General features: G+C 31.5%; 2 long non-coding RNA genes across 2 annotated transcripts; both read left to right on the forward strand.

Moving 5' to 3' along the window:
• Positions 1-2,169: 2,169 nt before the first annotated feature.
• LOC143049196 (uncharacterized) lies at positions 2,170-24,463 on the forward strand. Its single transcript, XR_012970119.1, has 3 exons — positions 2,170-2,278; positions 17,587-17,676; positions 23,767-24,463. It is a non-coding gene; the product is annotated as an uncharacterized LOC143049196 (long non-coding RNA).
• On the forward strand, positions 18,367-23,036 carry LOC143049187 (uncharacterized). The gene is made up of 4 exons (XR_012970111.1): positions 18,367-18,941; positions 19,676-19,754; positions 20,123-20,172; positions 22,515-23,036. It is a non-coding gene; the product is annotated as an uncharacterized LOC143049187 (long non-coding RNA).
• Positions 24,464-25,053: the final 590 nt, after the last annotated feature.

Genomic DNA, 25,053 nt, shown 5'->3' on the forward strand with positions numbered 1-25,053 from the left:
CGGATGTTTTTGTATTATTAAAATTTGCTGTTACAAAATGTTAGAAATTATTATAAATCATGGAATGTATCTCCCTCTTGCAAAGATCTGATTCTTTTCACGGATTTGGCTATACTTTTTGGACCTTTTGGATTATAGCTCTTCATTTTTTATACAAGCTTTGGATTTCAAATATTTTGGCCACGAGCATCACTGAAGAGACATATATTGTCGAAATGCGTATCTGGTGCAGGAAAATTGGTACCGTTAATGTTATTATTGATATTGACGTAGTTTATCTTATTAATAACGAGATATGATATTTCTTTATTTGTCTTAATAAGTATTACTTTTACTGTATAGTATGTTTTTTTGTGATATCCATTTGACGTAGCTCTGAACTTATAAATCCCGGCATTGTGCTATGGTATTTTTTTAGTATTTTAATGTTAATGTGCATTGTCTATGTGACTTTTGGTAATTCCTTGAAGCATTTGACGTGGCTCTGTACCTATGCATCCAGTCATTGTGTTATTGTGCTATGGTAAATTCGTGTATTGTTGTCTTTTTAAATTTTTACTTATGCGCTTTGTCTATACACAAAACGTAACAAATATGTTGTCAATCAAGAAATCAAGCATCTTGATAATGACAGTTTCAGAATTAACAAAAAGGTCTGTGGTTTTATCCGGGCACTCCGGCTTCCTCCACCAATACAAACTGGCCGCCACGAAATAGCCTAAATGCGGTGCCTAAAAGTGGCGTTAAAACACCAAAAATCAATCATTCAATCACTAATACATAACGTGCTTCTGGTAGACCTTTAAATTCGGTCAACAGATACGATTGTTCGAATTCAAGATCCCTACACTTAACATCCACACAATCCTATCGAACATACGTTTTCCTTTTTAATTAAAAGGTCCTTTACAAAATCTGAAGTCAAATTTAATTGCTACTACTCATATAAGCTCTCTTCAATAGCGGAAATGTGGAAAAAGGCAAGATATGATTACTGCAAATGTTTTAGGATTATAAAAGCCATGTATTTCTAGCTGACAACACCAAGGTAAATTTATCAGTTGTATGTTTTCCTATGAGCACCATTTGTGTCCCTTTAACAGTGCATGTGTTGTTATGAATCACAGTGTACGACCTAACTCAATACAGGTCCGTCAACATTTTATTAAGGTCACAAATTGACCAACACTTACCTTGATGATATGTTTTTCTTTATATATTCAAGAGGACTCACTATGAATAAATGTAATATAAACAATAATTACAGTTCTGTTCTTGATTATAATCCTTCAGTTTTATACGGAATACCTAATACTAAAATTCTCGACAAAAGGGACGATAACTTGTCGTTCCCTATTTTCCTTCTTTTTTTGACAGTAATGTTCCTATCCTACATTCATAGATTGTATTTCCTTAGCGATTCGTTTGCTATTGCCGTGTCGGTAGTGACGTAGGGGCGTTTTACATTTCAATGACAGTAATAAATGAAATAACTGGTAAACTATTAAGCCAGGGTTTTCGTAACCACAAATATTCAAAAAAATCAATTTATTTGTTTTAGAGTTTGTTATGTCGGGGCTATTTGTAATTTACTATACTAAATAGTATTCATCATTGTTGAATGTTTTACATTTTAATATTTACTTCCACTTACTTAGTTTTCTGTTAGATAGTTGTCTCATTGACAATCATATCACATATCCATACTTTTAAAAAAACGATTACTTATCCTTACTTTTATAAAAACGATCCTATTTATTTGTATTGTAGTCCTGTCATGTAATGTTGTCATTTTTAATGTTATAATTAACATTGCCATTAAAGCAGGAGGTTTGGCATCTCACAAAACCAGATTCAACCCACCATTTTTTATCTTAAACTGCCCTGTACCAAGTCAGGGAAATGGTCATTGTTATATAATAGTTCGTTTCTGTGTGTGTTACATTTTAATGTTGTGTTTCTGTTGTGTCGTAGTTCTCTTATATTAGATGCATTTCCCTCAGTTTTAGTTTGTAACTCGGATTTGTTTTTTCTATATCGATTATTGACTTTCGAATAGCGGTATACTACTGTTGTCTTTATTTACTGCATTAAAACAACATTTTCTTTTTCATTCCGTTATTGCAGATCACATAAATCAAATTATTTGACTATATTTTCTATAGGTAATACAACGGTAGTCACATGTGGAGTAAAAATTGCTGACCCCTAAACAGCACCTGAGATCCACCACCACCCAACCCTCAAACTTTTGTAGGATTCGTGTTCTTTAGTGTTGGTATGTATTGTTTGTAGAATGTCGGCATTTTGTTGGTATTTTGTTATTGCTTTGTAAGTTTATCTTCGACTTAAGAGTTTTGAAATGTCCATTTGGTAATCTGCTTTCTGTCGAGTTTTCAAAACGCAAGATTGTTGTATCTATATCGGCCTTTGTTTTCTTTACTGCTTTAACAGCTTTTGTAAAACGTAGTTAAGGTAGATCATAAGTAAATGTTTTTTGAGACAGAATTTTCTTATAATTTGACAAAATGAAGATTTTCCTATGCTTTTTCCAAAAATCTAATAAAAAGTATGGGTCACCGTGCTATTTTTCAAGATATGAGTCGCTGAAAATTGCCTAAATTTGGTTAGTTTGTTCATGAAAAAACACATAACAGTGCAAAAATAAAATTCTATGAGACAGAATTTTGAAATAAATTGTGAGAAGATAGGTTTTATAATATGTTTTAAGATAATAAAAAGAAAACATGGTGTCACCGAACTAGTTTTTTTGCCACAAGAAAAAATAAAAAAATTTCCCTATTAGCCCAGTATAAATTTTGTGCTAAAAGAGTTATCTCCCCTTAAATAGCTCATTTGACAAAAAATGATTTAAAAAAACCAAAAGGTTGATATTTGTTAAAATATTTTGAATAATAAAATAAATTAGCAAGTTTGCTTTATATAAATAAACAGTCTGACCATTAAATTGCAAATCTGTTTCCAAATTTGCTGATTTGGGCAAATAACTAGACCGATTTTGTACTGTGATTGTACAATCCAAGATGGCGGTATACCATGAATCTACCTTAAGTTCGGTGTTATTATTTTTTGTTGCTCTAGGACTTACTAGTATATTGTGTTTTTCGAAAAGATATTTGAATTGTTTGGTTTGCTTCTATTGTATATATAAAAAAGAAGATGTGGTATGATTGCCAATGAGACTATAGTCCACAAGAGACCAAAATGACACAGACATTAACAACTATAGGTCACTGTACGGCCTTCGACAATGAGCAAAGCCCATACCGCATAGTCAGCTTTAAAAGGCCCCGATATGACAATTTAAAACAATTCAAACGAGAAAACTAACGGCCTGATTTATGTAAAAAAAAATGAACGAAAAAACAAATATGTAACACATAAACAAACGACAACCACTGAATTACAGACTACTGACTTGAAACAGGCACATACATAAATAATGTGACGGGGTTAAACATGTTAGCGTGATCCCAACCCTCTCTCTAAGCTGGGACAGTGTAATAACAGTACAACATAAGAACGAAATATTCCTTCCGAATGGGTTGTGATTTGATGATCGGTGTTGTGCAGATCTATAAAATAAACACATTTATAAGGACACTTAGTTTTGCTACTGCTACCGTTGTTATCCCTACCGTATCATTAATTGGTACGACCTTCTCCAAAATCAGTAGTTGACTTATAACTTGCGATGATTCGATATTTATTATGCTTGTCTTTAATTCACAACCGTTGAACGTGATTCACTGATACCTTACCTTTTCTTTTCTGAATGAAATATGTTACACTGTCTCTTGAAGGTTTTATATAACGCGAACAGGAGTTCTCACTATCTGAATTTACCTTTACTAGCGTGATTGTCAAAAAATCTGGTGCTGTATGTATGTGTATTCCTGTCTTTTTTATTTTCAAATTTTCGTTTTACCTGTCCAGGTACTAAAAAGTGTTAATTTAAATATACGCAACACATAGTATCGAATTCATAACAGTGTGGCTATGGACATTGATTGGCGCACTTTAATATCCCATTGACTGGGACAGATTAGGTGAACGTTCGTCTATAACGCCTATTGCTCACGACGTCCTTAATATAAACATTTAAACCGTGGGGTCACCAAAGGTTCTCAACGCCTATATAAAATAATTCGAAATACTAATCAGGAATTTGTGTTTTAATTTATATTGATTAATTAAACGTCCTTTACTTGTGTTTTTGTTATGTTTCGACAATCAATTTTCCTAATAAGATATCGCAAAGCCATGTTCTTTCAGAAAAAAGAATGACTTACTGAATGCATGTATTGATTGATTATCTTTTTCGGATTTAACAATTGCGATTGTCGAGTTATGTAATCTTTTAACTTTTATCTAGTCTAATTTTATTTTAGAACGAATGCATAATCCACTTTCAAAAGTTGTGCAAATACGAAACATAAAGACAAAATATACTTCTGCCCTGTCTTTTTCGTACTTGAAAGTTATTGGATAGTAAGAAAGCTATTTGGATTAAACCTTGTGAAATTTGCATGCATTTACGTTATTGTATTTGCAAAATGTATCATTTGGTGTATATAGGAAACTTAAACCGTTCTGCTATACTGCTACTATACTTGTGAAAAACACTTGGCAACAGAAACGCATTCATCTTATCTATATAAAAAAATCGACCCAATTTACATAGAAATGGACGTCTTCGTGCATTTGTGATCGCAAATAAAATATGTTCCGGACCTTATGAGTATTTGGACCATACGTGTATGGTTGGACCATATTAGTATACCCTTATGGTCATGATATATGCGTATGGTCCAAATACTCATATGGTCCGGAACACATACATGATATTCTGTACGTTGTCGGTCGTCTATTAATTTTTTTCTTTTGTTGATGGATTTGACGTCTTTCTGTGAGTGATTATTTGTTCATGACTTAAAACTTACTTGCAAATAATTTAAAAACAAGACTTGATTTATAAAAATGTCCAAACAAACCATGATTTTTTTTTAAACATACATCACATCCATTGCAAAAGGCTAAAATTCGCCAGGTCTTTAATTTCAACTAAGTGAGTTGACTAAATTAATGTTGCGGACCATTTTCCAATTTCCATGCGGTATCCCTATTTTTTTTCTCGCTCATCTTTTATGTTTGTTTTTTTTTTTCATCCCAAGACCTCTTGGAGCTTTCATTAGTTCTATAAAGTGTGTATTTTGCTAATGGTCGAAGGCCATACGGGGACCTATAGCTTGATAACGCCTATTGGTCCCTGGAAAGAATGTGTCTGATTGTCTATCACACTTCATATTCTTATTTTAACATGCAGTTATATCTATGATAAGAATGAAAATTGAATTGTCATTGAGACAAAAACCCAACCAAAGAGCAAAACAAAAAAAAAGAAAAAAAAAAGCCCAAGGCAACATGTAGATCTTTCGTATCAAGGGAATTGCTATAAATATATTTATTTCAGGTTAATAGTATTAGGCCATACTCAAGTTATAAAATATATCTTGTCGTCAACTTTTGCAACCAGCTTCTATGTTTCTATAATGCACTGTTAATCTTTTTTGGGCTTCGACTTTTCCATTGGACAGACAATTTTGTTTTCGACTGTTTTAAAAAGATGCATTTTTTTACAAAATCATACAAGTAACTAGTCTCTGGCCTTTGGTAGTGTTGTATGTTAATTAATGTTTGTTTATTTATTTGTTTAGGAAATAAGTATGACGTACATTTTCACTGAACTAGGACACTTTTTATAATTTTTTTTCGATATCGCTCGGGCAAAAATAATCACGAATATAATGCCTACCCATGGTAAAACTACAATAAAGTATAGTTTGCATCAATTATTTCTTGAACCTACCATTTTTTTTGTCTGTGTTGGATTTGTGTGGCATTGAAAAAAACGGGTATAAACTACACAGTGCAGCTTCCAACAAGAATACAAGATTTATTGATTTTCAAAATGCGACCAAAATTAAAAATTTGCTCGAAGCGGAAAAAATTCAACAGTTTGATTTTCATTGAAATAAAATAATTGTTATGATTTACACACCGTTACTTTTTCCAATATAAATATTCGAACTACTTTGTTTGTTGTTTCCTTTATAAATTTACATCATTTTTAAAAAGACCACGCGTCTTCGATATTTAGAAGACTATAAAAGCGATGTTCATTATCTTTCTTCTGCTGTAAGTTAATTTAATTTAGTTATTTTGTGTCATAATTGCCACCTCGTATGTTTTAAATTTGAATAAAGAAGATTCAGGTTGTCTTATACGTCAATGATACACACAAAAAAAAACGATAACAAATAAAATAAGGTGCAACATTCATTCTCCATGAAAATAATACATCACATGGATGTAACTTTTGTAAGAAAAATACCAATTTCGTGAGAAGTTGTGTGTTGGACTTGAAGAGCCAAGGCAAACTGACAAATATCTGAATGAACGAATCGATTTATGGTATATATAAAAAAGCAAAGCCCACATGGTTAGCATTGAATAAATAGAAGGCCACTCTTAAATATTTTGATATGAGCGTCACTGATGAGTCTTATGTAGACGAAACGCGCGTCTGGCGTACAAAATTATAATCCTGGTACCTTTGATAACTATTAAATGATCACAACGTAGAAGTTTTTGTTCTCTTAATCAATAAGATATTTTCTGAAATAACGCGGGTCCCTATTAACTTAAAAGTTTTTTTGGTTTTTTTTACCATGAATAAACTTTTTTTTTATTATTATTATTTATTGATATCAGCTCTGGACATTAATATTCTTAAAAGTGAAACTGTTGTTAGTGATGGTATAACAATTATTTAAAATAAATTCCTTAAATGATTTGTGAAAAGAAAGTTTCATTTTATGTATCAAAATTTGTGACAAATGATTATTTAAATCCCCACTTGAAGGCCTCAGATAGACTGAGTGAGCATAAAATCATCGCCCACGACAAACAAGTTAAAGGTAAATTTTTCAGTACAATTACTAATAAACGTTTTACTGTCGACCACACTGTTACGAATTTCGTTCTAAACAGTAACGGGAAGGTTCATACACTGCTTAAGGAAAAATGAAACAAAAACATAGTTCAACTAATAGAAGTACTATACTGATGTGTTAATTCTGTTTGTTTGCCAAATTCTAGTCTTGATGATTGTGGAAATTTATAACTGCATCCATGAAATTCCATTCTATGTTATGATTGAGGTAAAAGTATCCTAAAACACAACAGAATTCAAATAAGTATATAAAAGATAAATTATTAGCAGCACAGATAATTAAAGGAATAAAACAGCTAATTCGCAAATAATCCTATTGCTTTTTGTGCGAAGTTTTTTCAATTTCATGCATTGATAGTAAGTCTGTCTTAGGGACGACATCAACAGTTCAATGAAGGATAAAAAACTTAATTCAAATAGTTTTTTCACTGACCCCCCTACCCCCCTATTAACTTAGTTTGGGAAAAATTGATTGACCCATATGGATATATGTAAAAATCAATGTCGGATAACCAAATCTTGCAGCAGTTCAACCCCCACCCCCAAACTATTTGAATTAAGTTTTTTTTTATCTTACATTGATCTTTTGATGTCGTTCAAATAAAGTGACAGTCATTTATATGAAGATAATACCCAATCCTGACACTTCGGTGTTGACATGAATATCAATAATGTGGTCATTTTTACAAATTTACTGTTAACAAAACTTTGAATTTTTCGAAAAACTAAGGATTTTCTTACCCCAGGCATAGATTACCTTAGACGTATTTGGCACAACTTTTTAGAATTTTGAATCCTCAATGCTCTTCGACTTTTTACTTGTTTGGCTTAATAAATATTTTCATATGAGCGTCACTGATGAGTCTTATGTAGACGAAACGCGCGTCTGGCGTACTAAATTATAATCCTGGTACCTTTGATAACTATTTTCCTAAACAAATCAACACACCTTTAATTGAATATTAGTCCCAAGACGTTTGGTAATACACAAACACATCGGATGCAACATGGTAAATATACCCTCGAATGCAATTTCATACATCTTTTTATTATTCAAAAGAAAATTTCAACAAGGGTTTACAGTGATCAAAAGCTTCATTAGATACACACATTACCCACATATTTTATTTATTGCGAGATTTACAGCTATGTGTACAGACTCATCTATTTAGAATGTGTCCAGTATTTGACCATTCTTTTCTGTCCTTTTTTAGTTTATAGTCCCTCTTTCATTTAATGAGCTTTGGATTTTCTTATATTTTTGCCTCGAGAATTACTGAAGAGACAATGATTTACAAAATGCGCATCTGGTGCAGAAAAAAATGCTACCGTTTATATTATTCCATTTTCTCTTAAGTTTTTTTTTAACCGTGTCAACTAAGAGGTTCTATACCGACAAGCTCATATTAAGGCCAGTAAAACACATGTCTCTATAAATAAAGGCAATAGTAGTATACTGCTGTTTACTAGTCGAAAGCAAAAACTAATTCGGGTAACAAACTGAAACCGTGAGAAAAATATCAACTATGAGAGGGAAACAACGGGAAAAGAAAAACACTGGACAACAACAAAAACCTTTTTGAAAGAGTTGTCCTACTTATTTTTAAATACGATTTGTATTGGATTTTCCATAAAAAATAATTTGATATTATTCCGGTTTTTGTTAATCAGTCTTAAAAAGTAAAATCACAAAAATACTGAACTCAGAGGAAAATCAATTCGGAAAGTCCATAATCACATGGCAAAATCAAATAACAAAACGCACCAAAAACGAATGGACAAGAACTGTCATATTCCTGACTTGGTACAGGCATTTTCAAATGTAGAAAATGGTGGATTGAACCTGGTTTTATAGCGCTAACTTGTATGACAATCGCATCAACCCATAAAGGATCGAGAAATTTTAAGCACTGGGACCGAATCAAGTTCAACAATATCCCAACAAACGTCAATCGTTCCCTTTTGTCGGGAGTTATTTGTTTGCTTTCCTGAATTGATTAAAATCGCCTTCACATTAAAATAATTACCACAACGAACCTCAAACTAAGACAATACTTTTTTGTCATTTTTTTCTGTATCTTTTTAAAGGTAAGAACGGAAAGCTTTTGACGCGACTATAACACTTTATGTAGAAATATCCTGAAAATAAAGACCAATCGTGTTGACAGTTTCAAAACAATGGATTCGGATCTCATTTGTATTATGTGGGGGGAAATGTAAAACAAGTAAAAAAGATAAGCAATGGTCTTGGAAAATTTTACCTATAACAAATTTGGAACTAGACTAGATGGTCGGGTGACAGTTTCACAACAATGGATTAGGATCTCGTTTGTATCATGTGGGGAAAATTGTAAAACAAATAAAAGGGATAAGCAATAGACTTGGAAAAACTTACCTATAACGAATTTGGAACTAGACTAGATGGTCGGTTCATTAAAAACTGTTTGCTATAGATCTCTGCCGCTTCTGCTCAATATACGTTACGCATGAATTTCTTTTATTTAGCTATGGTATACTGTATTCTTGTCTTTCATTTTTTGTTTTGTCCTGATCACATATCGTTGTCATTATAATGGAATTTTATGCGACAATCATAAAAGTGAGAGGTTTAGCTAGCTATAAAACCAGGTTAAACCTCCACCTTATTCTACATTAAAAAATGCCTGTACCAAGTCAAGAATATATATATAACAGTTGTTATCCATTCGTTTGGAGTTACGGCATTTGATTCTGGCATATGATTAGGGACTTTGCGTTTTGAATTTTCCTCGGATTTCAGTATTTATGTGATTCAATATCATCAATTACTTTTTTTATATTTAGTTCTCTGAAAATTTTAATGATATGATTATAGACGCGTTCTTAAATGTTCCCTGAAATATATTGTATTGTTATAATTGTGGTTTGAAAGCTGTCTTATTGACGTACCATACACTTCTCATTTAAATATTACTTGATAATTGAGGCTGATTTGGGCATTTTAGGCAGTTTTGCCTATTTCCTCTCGTTTGTTTTTTTTTATTCCATTTATCTGTTTATTCAATATCTTTGGTATTTATTTTTTTTACTTGAGTGAACCCCAAAAGGAACTTTCAGTCAATTATATGACACTCTAAGGTTAGAAATATTTTATTTAGACTTAACTTATCTGTTATTCATAATAAACTCATCATAGATACCAGGACTAAATTTTGTATATACGCCAGACACGCGTTTCGTCTACAAAAGACTCATCAGTGACGCTCGAATCCAAACAATTTAAAAAGGCCAAATAAAGAACGAAGTTGAAGAGCATTGAGGACCAATATTCCTAAAAGTTTTGCCAAATCCACCTAAGGTAATCTATGCCTGAGGTAGAAAAGCCTTAGTATTTCAAAAATTCTAAATTTTGTAAACAATTAATTTATATGTATAACCATATCAATGATAATTCATGTCAGCACAAAAAGTGCTGACTACTGGTCTGTTGATACCCTCGGGGAAATAAATCTCCACCAGCAGTGGCATCGACCCAGTGGTTGTAAATAAAACTCATCATAGATACCAGGACTAAATTTTGTATATACGTCAGACGCGCGTTTCGTCTACAAAAGACTCATCAGTGATGCTGGAATCCAAAAAATCCAAAAAAAGTCACCTTTTAAAAATTCTTTTACAACGAGACTTATCACCGAATGTGTACCTATATGAGCAATATGATTGGTTACATAAACGGAGCACCAATTATCTCCACCGTTTTTAGTGGTGTTGGTTTGGCCTGACTTTAGTTTCTATATTGTGTTTTGCAGAGTTTTGGTTGTCGTGACGTGTAAGTTTTTTCCTATGACGTTGTCAGATAGTCTTCAACTTATGAGTCTGTGTATCCCTTTGTATCTTCCGTCTCATTTTACATACCTAATTATTCATAGTTAGTTTTATAGTTATCAAATGTACCAGGATTATAATTTAGTACCCCAGACGTGTGTTTAGTCTACATAAGACTGATCAGTGACGCTCATATCAAAATATTTATAAAGCCAAACAAGGAAAAGGTTAGAAATAGATTGAGTTTGATGATGTGAAACTTAGCTTTAACAAGAACTGCCAAACATAAATGTGATCAGCAGTTAGTGTACACTATCTTGAAAACATATATAATTTGAATAATAAAGGCAGCAATAGTGTACCACTGTTCAATAGTTAGAATTCGATTTTGATGAAAACAAATTTGGGTCACAAAGTAAAACCGAGAGAAAAAATAAGAGAAAAGTAACGGAACAACAGAAACAGTGAACAACAAGAAGATTAAACGTGGATATACATAAAAACAGAATATAGATAATAACTGTCATATTCCTCACTTGTTACAGGACATTTTAAGAAAATATGGTTGGTTGAACCTAGTTTTATCGCTAGCCAAAGTTCCCGTTTATATAGCAATGTTGAAAATATCGTTAACACGATATCACTGTGTGACAGGAATACAGAACAAACAAACGCAAAAAACTAAGCCAAGAGAAATACATAAATAAATAATATAATAGAACATTACAACAAGTAAACCGCAGAATAGCAACAGAGAACTTCCATGAATTTACGATAGCACACCCGGACAACAAAAACGAAATATAAACTGCCCGTCACATGAATGAATCATCATAAAAAAGTAAGGTATTTTTCGTGACGTTTTTATTTTTAAAGGTCAATTTCTAAAAGAAAAATATATTTGTTTTATTATGGACACGAACAGGAATACTAAATTGTGCTTCAGTTTGTAATGGTGTTATTTTTATTTTTTATATGTTTTAACCATGACAGGAGTATTAAAAAGGAATTGTGTCTATAATAATTTTATTGTTTGTTTTTCTAACCATGTTTGTTTTTTTCCTCTAAATCAAAACTGTGAATAAGCAAAAAAATCCTGTGCATATAGTTGCTTTAAACTTTAAATCATATAAATGGCATACGGTGATCCTTAATTGTTTATAACTTTGTCATTAGGTCAAAGGATAGTGTTGTAAATAGCAATCATGTCACATTTCATTATATATCTATAAAGAAATAAATGCTATACCCTTCATAAATTGAATTATATGTTCAACAGTAAAAGGATAAGGAGTAAAAGAAATGAAGATATTGTGAAGTATTATATACCATCTGTATACCACAGATGACGAAATGTTTGAAAATTGTGAGTAGCAACGTCTCCACTTACTTTGCCGCAAACAATGATTGGTAAATGGTACATCCCAGATATATGTCATTCAAAAGGAATGTAATAAGTTTATGGTTGCGAGTAGATATGATATTCAACTGGTTGTAACTACTTGATAAGATCTGATGGTCGATTTAATACATACTATTCGTTCTAGATGAAGGCAACAGTAGTATACCGTTTACGGTACTAACATTTGAACCATTGTACATAAAAAGTGATTAAATTTCATGCATAATGAGTTTTATCGATGGCTCTTGTTTTGGAAAAGACAGAAAGAGACATGAACATGTGAAATGTATCATGAGAAATAAGCAAATTAAAATTTATTTTAATATTTCATGATTAAATCAAGAATTCCTTGACTATCATTACAAAACACAAACAGTATTTTCATTATAGATATAGTAGATATATGATAGTAATTATTAAGAAAAACAACGGCCATTTTTCGTCAACTTCTGAAGTAGCTGTAAAACCGTGTTAATGACTTTTTAGTAATATGCCATTGGTATTATTAACAATTGATCATAGCTATTGTATATTATATGTTTGCTTATAAATACTGACCTGTATCTTAATTCTTAACAAGATTTGTATATAGTGTTCGACAGTATTTGTTGTTCCTTTCTGTTTACTATACGTTACGCTTGAAAAATTATATACTGAATTAAATATGATGTCAGGTATGATCTTTTGAATATTTAATGCTTTGAAATTTGACAGACAATGGGAGATGCGATGTTTATTGTACATTACGCTTAAACAATTATATGTTATATCAAATATAATGTCAGACATGATGTATTGAATATCTAATGCTTTGGATTTTGACAAACAATTGAAGATGCGATGTTTATTGTTCGTTACGCTTGAACAATTATATATTAGGTTAAAAAGAATGTCATTCATGATGTGTTCATTCTCTAGTGCTCTGGATTGTGAAACATAATATGAGATGAAAATAGGCGAAATTCGTCAATTTTGTGTTGATATGCTTAAAAAATGTGAAATTAAATCAAATATAATATTTTTCCAGAATTTCCAGTTTACAAATTAAACGGAACATCGCAATAACTTTGTGTTATGGGCAAATCAAACACTTTTTTGTTTCATTTATACAAGATGTAAAATAAACGGGTTTTCTAATAATTATATCTATAATACTTATCATTATTATTCTTATTAGTAAAGACAATAATATTATTTATTCCTAAAAACTCATTTGTATATACTTTTGATATATTTGTTATTACTTTTATCTGTTTGCAAAGTAAGTAATGTTTGCATATAATAGCCTATATAATGAATACTCATTAATACACACATCTACAAAAGCTCTTTTAAAATGAAAACAAAAATACCACGCCACACTTTTTTTCAGTTGAAATAATACTTGTTTCCTTAAAAAAATAAGTTACAGATAGGCTTTTGTCATGGTTTTATCGAAACATTCATGGAGATTTCAATAAAAAAAATAATATCATTGTCATCGTCATTCATGGAGAGTTCAATAAAAAAAACATTTCAATCTGTTGTTAATAATATCATTTTTTTTTTAATTTATTATCTTAAACAGTTTTTGCATCAATAAACATAAAATAAGAAAATTAAAAACGCATAACATGTGATATTATCAGATTATTACATGGCATTTTTCATATCGCATGTATTATCAGCCCAAGAGCCGCATAGCTCGAGGGCTGATGTTGACCGAGGGCTGATAATACATGCGATATGAAAAATGACATGTTATGATCTTTTTATCCTATCCTTCAACAATGGAGAAACATAACAGATTCATATATTAATCCTTATTTTTTACAATATACTTTTCAGTATCCAAATAATTATTTTGTACACTACTTTGTAATGTTTTTCACTGAAAACATAGCATTGGGGTGTATTTTCCGGAATATGCCGAGTATCACCGGAATGCCATGCGATAACGTTACGGAAAGGCATGTGATAACAATCGAAGTATGTATATCAGCCCGCTAAGCACCAATTCGATAAATATGGAATTTACGTAAATTTAATGCTATTATCATACAGTAAAAAATATATGCTATTTAGTCTAAGTATATGATAAATAGAGAATATCATATGGCGTTTTCAATATCGCATCCGTATCAACCCGAGACACCAATATAATCCCAAGAGCTCTGCTCTGGTGTGTGATATTGAAAAAGCCATATCATATACACTTTATTATATACATATAGTTTTTATGTGACACGACGTCATACAGATAAGGAGGTTTGAAATGACGTCATACAGATTATAGGTTTGACATGACGTCATACATATTAGGGTTTTGATAAAGCCTTTGCAACAGTGACTGCAATCGATGACGTGACATCATACAGATTAGAAGTGTGATAAAGCTTTTGCAACCGTGCTGATATTGATATCATCACGGGTGACTGATACAGCACGCTTGCCAATGATTGTATTACACATACAATTTATCTGTATTAACTACTAAGTATATAATAAAATTTAGTATAGAATAGTAGCCAGATCCTAAATTATTTTAAAGAAAACAAACATACAAGTACCCGGCCACGTCCACTTGTATGTTTGTCCATCTGATGAGTTAAGCCTTTTTCAACTGATTTTTATAGTTCGTTCTTATGTTGTACTGTTATACCACTGTCCCAGGTTAGGGGGAGGGTTGGGATCCCGCTAACATGTTTAACCCCGCCACATTATTTAGGTATGTGTCTGTCTCAAGTCAGGAGCCTGTAATTCAGTGGTTGTCGTTTTTTTATGTGTTGCAAATTTGTTTTTCGTTCATTTTTTTTACATGAATAAGGCCGTTAGTTTTCTCGTTTGAATTGTTTTACATTGTCTTATCGGGGCCTTTTATAGCTGACTATGCGGTATGGGTTTTGCTCATTGTTGAAGGCCGTACGGTGACCTATAGTTGTTAATGTCTGTGTCATTTTTGTCTCTTGTGGACAGTTGTCTCATTGGCAATCATACCACATCTTCGTTTTTATACTATAAGTCGATATTTGAACTTCATTTGATTAAATAAGGTATGTGTTTCTTTTTTTTTTTTGGCTATATTACTGCTTCATTTCAGTGTATTTTTAGATAGATATAAAGAAAAGAAAAACGCCATCCTCTCAATATGAAGTTCATTTTTTTAAATTAAATTAATCCCACCAAAATCTGGGGGTGATCTTAGGTACTTTGTATAACAAAGAAATATTTTAACGCAACCACAGTTGTGGGGTGTCATGTTAGTTTTATAGTGTCTGTTAAAAATTTTAACCAACATTTTAAGGACTTACGGTATGAGTATTGTTCAACGTTGAAGGCCATGCGATGATCTATATTGTTCACATCTTTATATTTTTATAATGAACAGTTATAGCGCTTTTGAAACTCAACATTGAGGAGGTTAATTCCTCTAAAACTTAATGGTTATCACCAACATAATGGTTATCACCAACCTAATGGTTAACCCCAACCTAGTGGTTATCACCAACCTAATGGTTAACCCCAACCTAATGGTTAACCCCAACCTAATGGTTATCACCAACCTTAAGGTTATCACCAACCTAATGGTTAACCCCAACTTAATGGTTATCACCAACCTAATGGTTATCGTCAACCTAATGGTTATTACCAACCTAATGGTTATCACCACTGTTTCGAAACAGTAAAAGATTGCTCGTTTTACTCTCTAAACTTTTTATTCGATTTTGTTTTAACGATTCAGAGGTTCCATATAAGAGTATTTTCACTTTTGTAATCCGTGTAAGTGAAAAGTATTTTTAACGTCCTTTAGCAATATTCAGAAACGATAGAAGGTAATTGAACCATTGAAATTAAATTTGTCAAAACAGCCAATTCAAAACTTTACTATCCAAAACAATTAACGGTATCAATTTTACTGCAACAGATGCGCATTTCAAAAACCAATGTATCTTCTGTCATGGTGGATGCTCCATCGATTCGAAAAAAGACGATAAAGGTTAACAAGGACCCACACTACTGACCTTTTCCAAAATCTCTCATGTTCTTTTTATATATATATATATATATATATATACTTCAAGGTAGTCTCATAGCAACGCGGACAACATTATTGTGTTTCTATTAATACCGAATAATTTACCGTTCACTCAGTCTGTCAGAAGCCTTTCAGTTGGGATTTAAACAATCGCTCGTTTAACATTTCGATACATAAAATTTCAACGGAATTTGTTTTAAACATTCTTTTTTATCATCACACCCAATAGTTTCACTTTGAATAACAATAAATGTGCAGAGCTATACATATTTAATAATAGAAAACAGTTAATATGTCGATTTTTATTTTGTGCCATAATTGTGAACACAAATGAAGAAAAGGTGTAATTGTATTTTCACGTGGTTCGTAAAGTAAAGCGGAAAATATTGTATTGTTGTTACGTTTTTCGTAAATATTCATAGGGTATGACAAAATTGACCAATCAGAAGTCGAATTTTGTGTTACGATATATTGATGTTTTTCAAGCGCTTCTATGGAACGCCAACACTGTCTTGTTATGACCATTTTCATTATGCAAACATCTTTATATGATGTGGTTGTGTCATTATATAATGTGCTTATAAGCTTATATGATGTGGTTAGGTTTACTTCATTATATGATGTCAAAACGTCATTATATGATGTGCTTTCGTCGTTGTTATTAATGGTCAATGAACATGATTACGATTAGAATGATTAAGTAATCTACGTCATAATTGATTCCGATCTGCTTCTGTAAACTATTTACCCGGCTCAAATATGTGTCTATCGCTAGCGAAAGTGCAAATTATAGGGGAAATTAGACAATGCAATTTAACAAAATCAACGTTTCAAACATTTCGGAGGAAGATTAAGATCAGATAATACAAGAGCTAGTTGAAAAAATTCCCGTCTGTGGAAAAAAATTGATAAGCATAAGCTCCGTGTTGAAGGTCGTACTTTGACCTATAATTGTTTCCTCGTACAAATTATGACTTGGATGGAGAGTTGTCTAAGTGGCTCTCATACCATATTTTCTTATTTCTATTCATTGCAAAAGACACCATTGAAATCACAGTCAGTTTTAAAAATATTTCATAACAATAGCTATAGTATTATCTACTCATGCATAATATGGCGAGATGGTTTGTTTTATATATGGTAAATTATATTAAATCTAGTATATCATACATGTATAATCTATACTACTAAAGGAAGAGACCGATTTCATTGAGCCGCAACTCCTCTAAAACCATACCGTTAAAGTCGGAAATATTTGTGATATGACGTATACATGTAGTGTTTTTTACTTCTTTAATTTGTCTTTGAACCAATCTTTTTTTTCCACAGAACACGCCAATTATGTAAGGAAATGCCCAATTTCGGAGACCGCAAGCTAAGTCGACGTAGTGCCCGCGAAATGCGAAATGGCCATGTTGGGTAATTATAAAAAAAAAAAAGAAGAAGATGTGGTATGATTGCCAAAGAGACAACTCTCTACAACAGACCAAATGGCACAGACATTAACAACTATAGGTCACCGTACGGTCTTCAACAATGAGGACATATTTGCATATATACAGATTGTTTATTTTCAAATTATTTTAATGGAGATTTGTTAACACCCATTCTCTGTAACCGTCAACCAAAGTTGGGCACGGGTGGTCACCGATTTTGTTTAAACTTTCTGACAACAAACATTGATATAAAATATGAAAAAAAGTCTGTACGTGTCACCCTGAATTATGTATGGTTACCATGGCAACAGGCTTTAAAATGTTGAAAATAGCTGATTTTTGCTATTCTCGGCTTACAGTGACTTATATACAGCATAATATGTTTGGTGCAGTTTATATCATTTCAATTTCTTTTAACTACTTGTTCAGTGATTTTTTTTCACTTTTTCTGATATTAAACTCAAATTGACATTTTTAATCTAGGTAAGTAGTATGAATTTTAGCATATTCTAATGCAATTATGAACCAACTTTTTTCCTAATTTATGAAAAAACGCATCCATTCCTGAATAAACTAAAAAATAGCTTTTATTCCAAAAGATTGATATTTCTCATTTCTGCAAAAACATTTTTGGGGCTCATTAAATTTTTTTCATAAAAATTAGATAAAAATGCCAAAAATTGCCTGAAATCTACAAGAGTTATTTCCCTTTTTAGAACTCACCAAAGTTTAAAAATAGAAAAAGTCATTTGTTTATCTACACAAAAAATGGAGACAGACGTCTGCAACATGTTTTGCTTCTTTAAATCAACATATTTTACACTTTACATTTAATTCTAAAATATATCTGTATACATGCTTCATAATGGCTGGTCAGTTTTATAACAATGATAAGCCTTTACTATGTCAATGTATGTTCAGAGGACATGAAAGTCATAACAAACTTGAGAGAACATGTGAAAATTGTGATGGTGACCATGATGAACAAGATGCTGTTTGTACAGAATGTGATTTGCTCCCGTCACTTCATGAAATTTACAAATATGTTCAAGCCATTGTTCAATGTACTTGGAAACAATGAAAAAAGAAAAAGGGGAAAACTAAGTGAAGTTCCGTTTTGATCAACTCCTACATGTACATGTATGACATGAACCGTCTGATGCTAAAAAAATGATGTGACAGAACTGTCACTGTCTAATGTGGAGACTATAAATATACTTCATGGACTAGTCCTTCAACTTGAAACAGGTAAGCATAGTTTTAACTAAATTATAAATTTCTATTTTTTGCAACGACATGTGTTCCATTAGGTGTAAGCCATTAAGAGGGGCTGTCCCATTTCTTTGCATGTTATTTCTTTGTCCAAATTGTATAGGCCTTGCTCATGATCTAGGAAAGTTGCATAAAGCTTGTTTTCCAGGTGGAAATGATGACCAACTTTTTCAGTGACTTTTTCAATCTATTTCCATGACCATGATGACCAAATTAATTTTATTCAAAGTGTATGTTTGCTTTGTATACAGTTCCTTGCCAGGGAAGTACATTTTTATCTTCATTAAATATAAAATATCTATTACAACCACAAGTTTAAAATTCTATAAGGACCTTTATGAGTGGGTTTTAAGTGACTTTCTTTGAGAATGAAAATATGAAAAATTGTCTACATACATGACATATGTACAAAATGTAGCACATTTATATGTACATGTTTGTATAAAAAAAGAAGATGTGGTATGATTGCCAATGAGACAACTGTCCACAAGAGACCAAAATGACACAAATAGGTTATGCTTCCATTTTGTGTATTTGAATTAAGATGCTGTGCTGACCAGGTCAAGTTGTAACCACATACAGTAAAGTGACATGCTAAATTAAATACTGTATATACTTTTTAAATAAATCCTAATTAGACAATAGTTATAAAAACATATGACCATAAAAATGTTTATGTAAAACAGTTAGTGATTCTTTTATAATTTCAGGTACATGTGTTTGCAGAGACTGTAGACAAAGGTTACTAGATTGCCAAAACAAAACAGTGCAACATTTAAACTTCTTAATGTAAGTAAGGTTTGTATTATATACAGTATATATGGTAATGATTTTACATTTGATGCATGTATGTTTATTTCTTTAAAAAAAATTATGAAGAAGACATAAACATGAATTAATTTTGTTGAAATCTATACAACTGAACAACAGTGTATCTCCTTTAGTTGCATACATCATGTCCATGTATGTTGTCTTTTAAATATTTAAAGTTAGAAAAAGGTTCTGATTTAAATGTGGTTTGTGCATGCTTATTTTAGGCACATACTATAGTATTAGTATTATTTTTTTAGGATTTTAATTAGAAATACAGACTTATTAATAATTATGATCTTCACTGTCCAAATATGCATTTTCTTTTTTTTTTCTTTTTCAAATAGATCAAGTTACAGCTTTAGATGATTCAGGTCCAATCAAAAGAGCAAGACAGGTAAATAGCAGAACACTGTTACAGCTATTCTATAAAAGCATGTAAAACAAAACTTTCATAGACTTACTTGCTATATTTGCTTGAATGTTTGCAAACAATATATAGGCAGAGTTTCAGTCTGTTTTATATGCTGTGACTTGATTGGACAATAGAAATTAACATCAAATTCCAGTATATAGTAGACAGACTGAAACAGACTACATACCTGTTGTTTACAAACAAACAGGGACAAAACTTAAAGGGGGCCCAGTCGCCCATGGCTCCTAGATTTTGAGCTGGGCCCCTAAACTTTCAGTTAAATTTTAGTTGAACATATACAAACTAATTATGAAATATCTGGTCTGGGCTCCTAGCTTGAAATTCCCAAGTTTAGTCCCTGACAAACATAAATGCAAACATACATACATAAATACAAACAAACATAGCAAGCAAGTGGATCAAAGGTTTGCTTTGCATGCTTTCATAAAAGAGCTGTAATTAAGATTCAGGAGTAGATCTAGTACACTATGAAAGAATAGTTCCAGTACTTCCCAATTTAAAAACAAGGGGTTACCCCAAAATTCCCGCACTGCTTCACTGGAATATTCAAATCTGACCTCTCTAAGATCTGATACCAGTATTGATGTCAATTAAGGAGGCTGAAAAATACTGACTGAAACCAGCTTTGTCATTTATAATGAAAATTGTGAATAAACATTCTAATATTGTTTAGGCCTAAACTTAAATCATAGGAATAGATATCCTTAACATGAAATCTGGGATTAATTATTATTAACATAAAACATGGGAATATATATCCTTAACATGAAACATAGGAATAAAAATCCTTTACATAAAACAAGGAAATAATTATCCTTAATATGAGACAAAGGAATAAATATTCTTAACATAAAATATGGGAATAAATATTCCTAACATGAAACATGAGAATAAATATGCCTGACATCAAACATTGGAATAAACATCTCTAACATGAAATCTAGGAATAAATATCTTGAATATAGATCATAGAAAAAAATATGCTTTCCATGAAACATTGCAATAAATACCTTTAGCAAGAAACATTTGAGTAAATATTCTTCACATAAAAACTGAAAATAGATATCCTTAACATGATTCAAAGAATAAATGTCCTTAACATGAAACCTGGGAATAAATATCTAACATGAAACATAGGATTTTACATCCCAAGTAAGAATAATATGAATAAACATCCTTAACATGAAAAATAGAAATAAATATCTGTAACATGGAACATAGGAAATTCAATTGAAATTGGAAAACAGAAATCCTCAACAGGAACAATTGGAATAAACATCCAATAAATAAAACATGGCAATACATATCCTTAACTGGAAATATTGGAATAAGCAAAAAACTTAAAACAAATAACTTAAATATAGGGACAATTATCCTAATCATGAAAGCACTTTATGATTTTAAAGAAAAGTACTAAACAGTTTTTAACTGTCTATTATACTATTAAATCAATAAAACCCAAACTATAAGTTTCATTCCTAAATTCTTATTAAGTTTAACCTTTGTCCGTCTGTACCTACGTCCCAAATTTGGTTTCCGCTCTATAACTTTAGTTTACCTTAACCAAATGTAATCAAACTTATACACAATGCTTATTAAAGATGAAATTTAAATTTTGGTTGTGTCACTTTGATTTTTTCAGAGTTATGTCTTTTTCTATATGGGAAAACAATTACTGGTTTTTGTTGTCCGTTCTCTAACTTTAGTTTCCTTCAAACCAAATTTTATCAAACTTATACACAATGCTTATTACCACAAAACACAGATCAAGTTTGAATTGAAGTATGTCATTTTAACCAATCTAGAGTTATACTCCTTTAAAAATGGAAAAATTGCTGATTTTTTTGTTTCCCTTCTCTAACTCAAGTTTGCCATAACCAAATGTTATGAAAGTGATACAAAATCCCTTTTACCACAAAATTCAGATCAAGTACTAAATCCCTTTTACCACAAAATTCAGATCAAGTACTAAATTTGGGTAGTGTCACTTTTACTGTACTTCAGTTATGTTACTATAACTTTAAATGATATGTAAGCAGAACCATCATCAGTGTCCCATGGACACATTCCCTATTTATTTTATTTACATGTCCAAAATACAAGCATTTTAAGCCATTTACTGAAATACAAAAAAAACATTGATTTATTTAAAAAAATATATTAGATTTATATCACTTAAATTGAAAAACATGAAGCTTAAATAATACAATTATTCATTGTTATTACACACTTTAAAACAAATATATGTAGTAAAGAATTATACTTTTATTGTAATTTCTCCTTATATTTTTATTTTATTTCAGACAATACCAGTGAAAGGTGTTCCATTGTTAATCCTAGAAGATACATGTAGTCAGGAAATAAATAAAATTGCTAATAAAACTCTGCAAATTGCGTATGTCAACAGATTTGGAGTAGCGTCAACAATTTCTGAAATACAAGGGGTTGATTCCTGATGAAGTGTTTTAGATTTAATTTTTCGTCTGATTAGATCGTATTTTTCCCATTGTGGTACTCATTTTGAATGTTTTCGGTAATGTCAACGGATTTTACGTAGATGATACAGTTATTGAGTTAAAAGGGCAAAAAAAAAAACCCACTGAAAATCACACTTTGCTACACTTTTTCCAATTTAGGGTATTTAAAATGTTTGTTTTCCAACCGAGATAAATTGGGTGACGCCCGTCTTTTACATTATGTTCTTCGTTTTCGCCTCTTAAAAAAATAGGAATAAAAAGCATTAACCTTGTCATTACTGTGTCCACCTTATTACTGTGTCATCACTCTTTGTTTGCACACTTGCCCACTCGCTGGCCTCTCCGTGTATCATCGGTACAGCGGATATAGGTACTAACCAAGCGGTCGCGATCGATTTTTTCTTCTGACACGGTACGAAAATCTTTTTGTTATGTTTACATAATATCAATGTGTACTTCAATCTAAACATAATTGTTGTTTTAAGAAATGATTTGGTCGTAGGTTGGTGATTAGAGAAGTCTCATTATTTTCCCAAAACAAAAACGCCAATTAAAGACATGTGCAAATACTTGTCAAAGAAGTTGGCGCTCGTCTCATTCGATATAATTCTACATTCATTGCAACTCTTTTTCTGATAAAAGGCCACTGTGTGTGCGTAATAAGTATAGCTGTTTCAATAATTGGCATTGAAATCTTTTATATATATGTTATTTTCGATATTTTATTCCGACAAGAAGCGTTATGTATGGTGTATAACTGACCACATAAATCCTTCTTTACGGTGCATAGTTAATGAATCTACGGTTTATAGTTTTTCACGCTTCGAAGTACCTATAAAGCTATATACGCTGTACCAATGATACACGGTGGTTATTATAATTCGGAATACTTTGCTTGCTTGTGACAATGGTGTTCGACAAGGAGAAAACTTATCACCTTTCCTATTTTATTTACTTTTGATTGACTAAAATTATTTCTTAGTGAGTAAAAATATTACAGGACTTAACAGAACTATACCAGAATATCTGGAAAGAGAATTAGAAAAGTATCTTAAGTGTTTTGTTATATTGTTTGCAGATGACACGGTTTTGTTGACTGAAACAGCACAGGACCTGCAGACTCAACTCAATGCTTTCCATGATTATTGTAAGGCTTGGAACTTGAAAGTACAGTTGACAAAACCAAAGTCTTCGTGTTTGTTTTTTTTTTTTTGGACGGATTCCAAAAAATCTCCAATTTTCATACAACGATACTAACATTGACATGATAAAACAATGTAACTACTTGGGAATTGTTGTTACTAAAACGGGAAATTTTATTATGACAAAAAACATTTATCGGTTAAGGCCATAAAGCCATGTACGAAAACCTGAGAATGGGAAGGCTGTATCAGCTTTCTGTAAAATGTCAACTTGATCTTTTTGGCAAAATTATCAAGCCCTTGCTGGTGTATGGGTGCAAAGTATTGGGTTTGAATAATAATTATATATTAGAAAAGATGAATTTAAAATTCTGTAAATTACTTTTAAATCTGAAATCCTCAACACCAAATTATATGGTGAACTAAAAACTGTTACCTGTATAAAGCAAAGATTGTTAGACCAGTTTTTCAGTTTCGGAACTGTAATTCGCTAGTCCAAAACTCGTCAAAAGCTATTAATTGCAATTTTAAAAAAAAACCAGGAATTTGAGGAATTATATTTTAATATTTCAACTTTAAACATGACGTTGTTTTCCGTCGATTTAGAATAACTAATAACAAATTGCCAATAGAAACAGGAAGGTGGCAAAATGTATAAAACCATGTTTGCCATCAATGTGACAAATTGGAGACGAATATCAATATAAAAATGTAAAGAGTATTTATCCTCCAATTTTATACAACGACATGATACACTACAGTTAAAATTTTTAATTTAAGTTTCTTGTGTATAATTTGAAGTTTAGTATGACGTCCATTATCACTAAACTAGTATACGTATTTGTTTAGGGGCCAGCTGAAGGACGCCTCCGGTGCGGGAGTTTCTCGCTACATTGAAGACCCATTGGTGACCTTCGGCTATTTTCTGCTCTATGGTCGGGTTGTTGTAGCTTTGACACATTCCCCATTTCCTTTCTCAATTCTATTTGAACTTATGTCGAGTACTCGAAGGCCAGTCCTAAAGAAGCTTTGTTCATGTATAAAAAAAATATAAACACGTGCGTTTGTCCTCCAGCTGAAACCTCTCTCTATTGTTTTGTATATATTGTATATATTGTAAATAGTTATTATTGTTATATCTGTATACTGATGTCATACATTGACTTTGTGAGAATGCATATATAGATTTAGAGGCCATAAGTATAATGGTATGGATGATTGAT

Source organism: Mytilus galloprovincialis, chromosome 1 (genome assembly GCF_965363235.1).
Source record: "Mytilus galloprovincialis chromosome 1, xbMytGall1.hap1.1, whole genome shotgun sequence".
Lineage (NCBI taxonomy): Eukaryota > Metazoa > Mollusca > Bivalvia > Mytilida > Mytilidae > Mytilus > Mytilus galloprovincialis.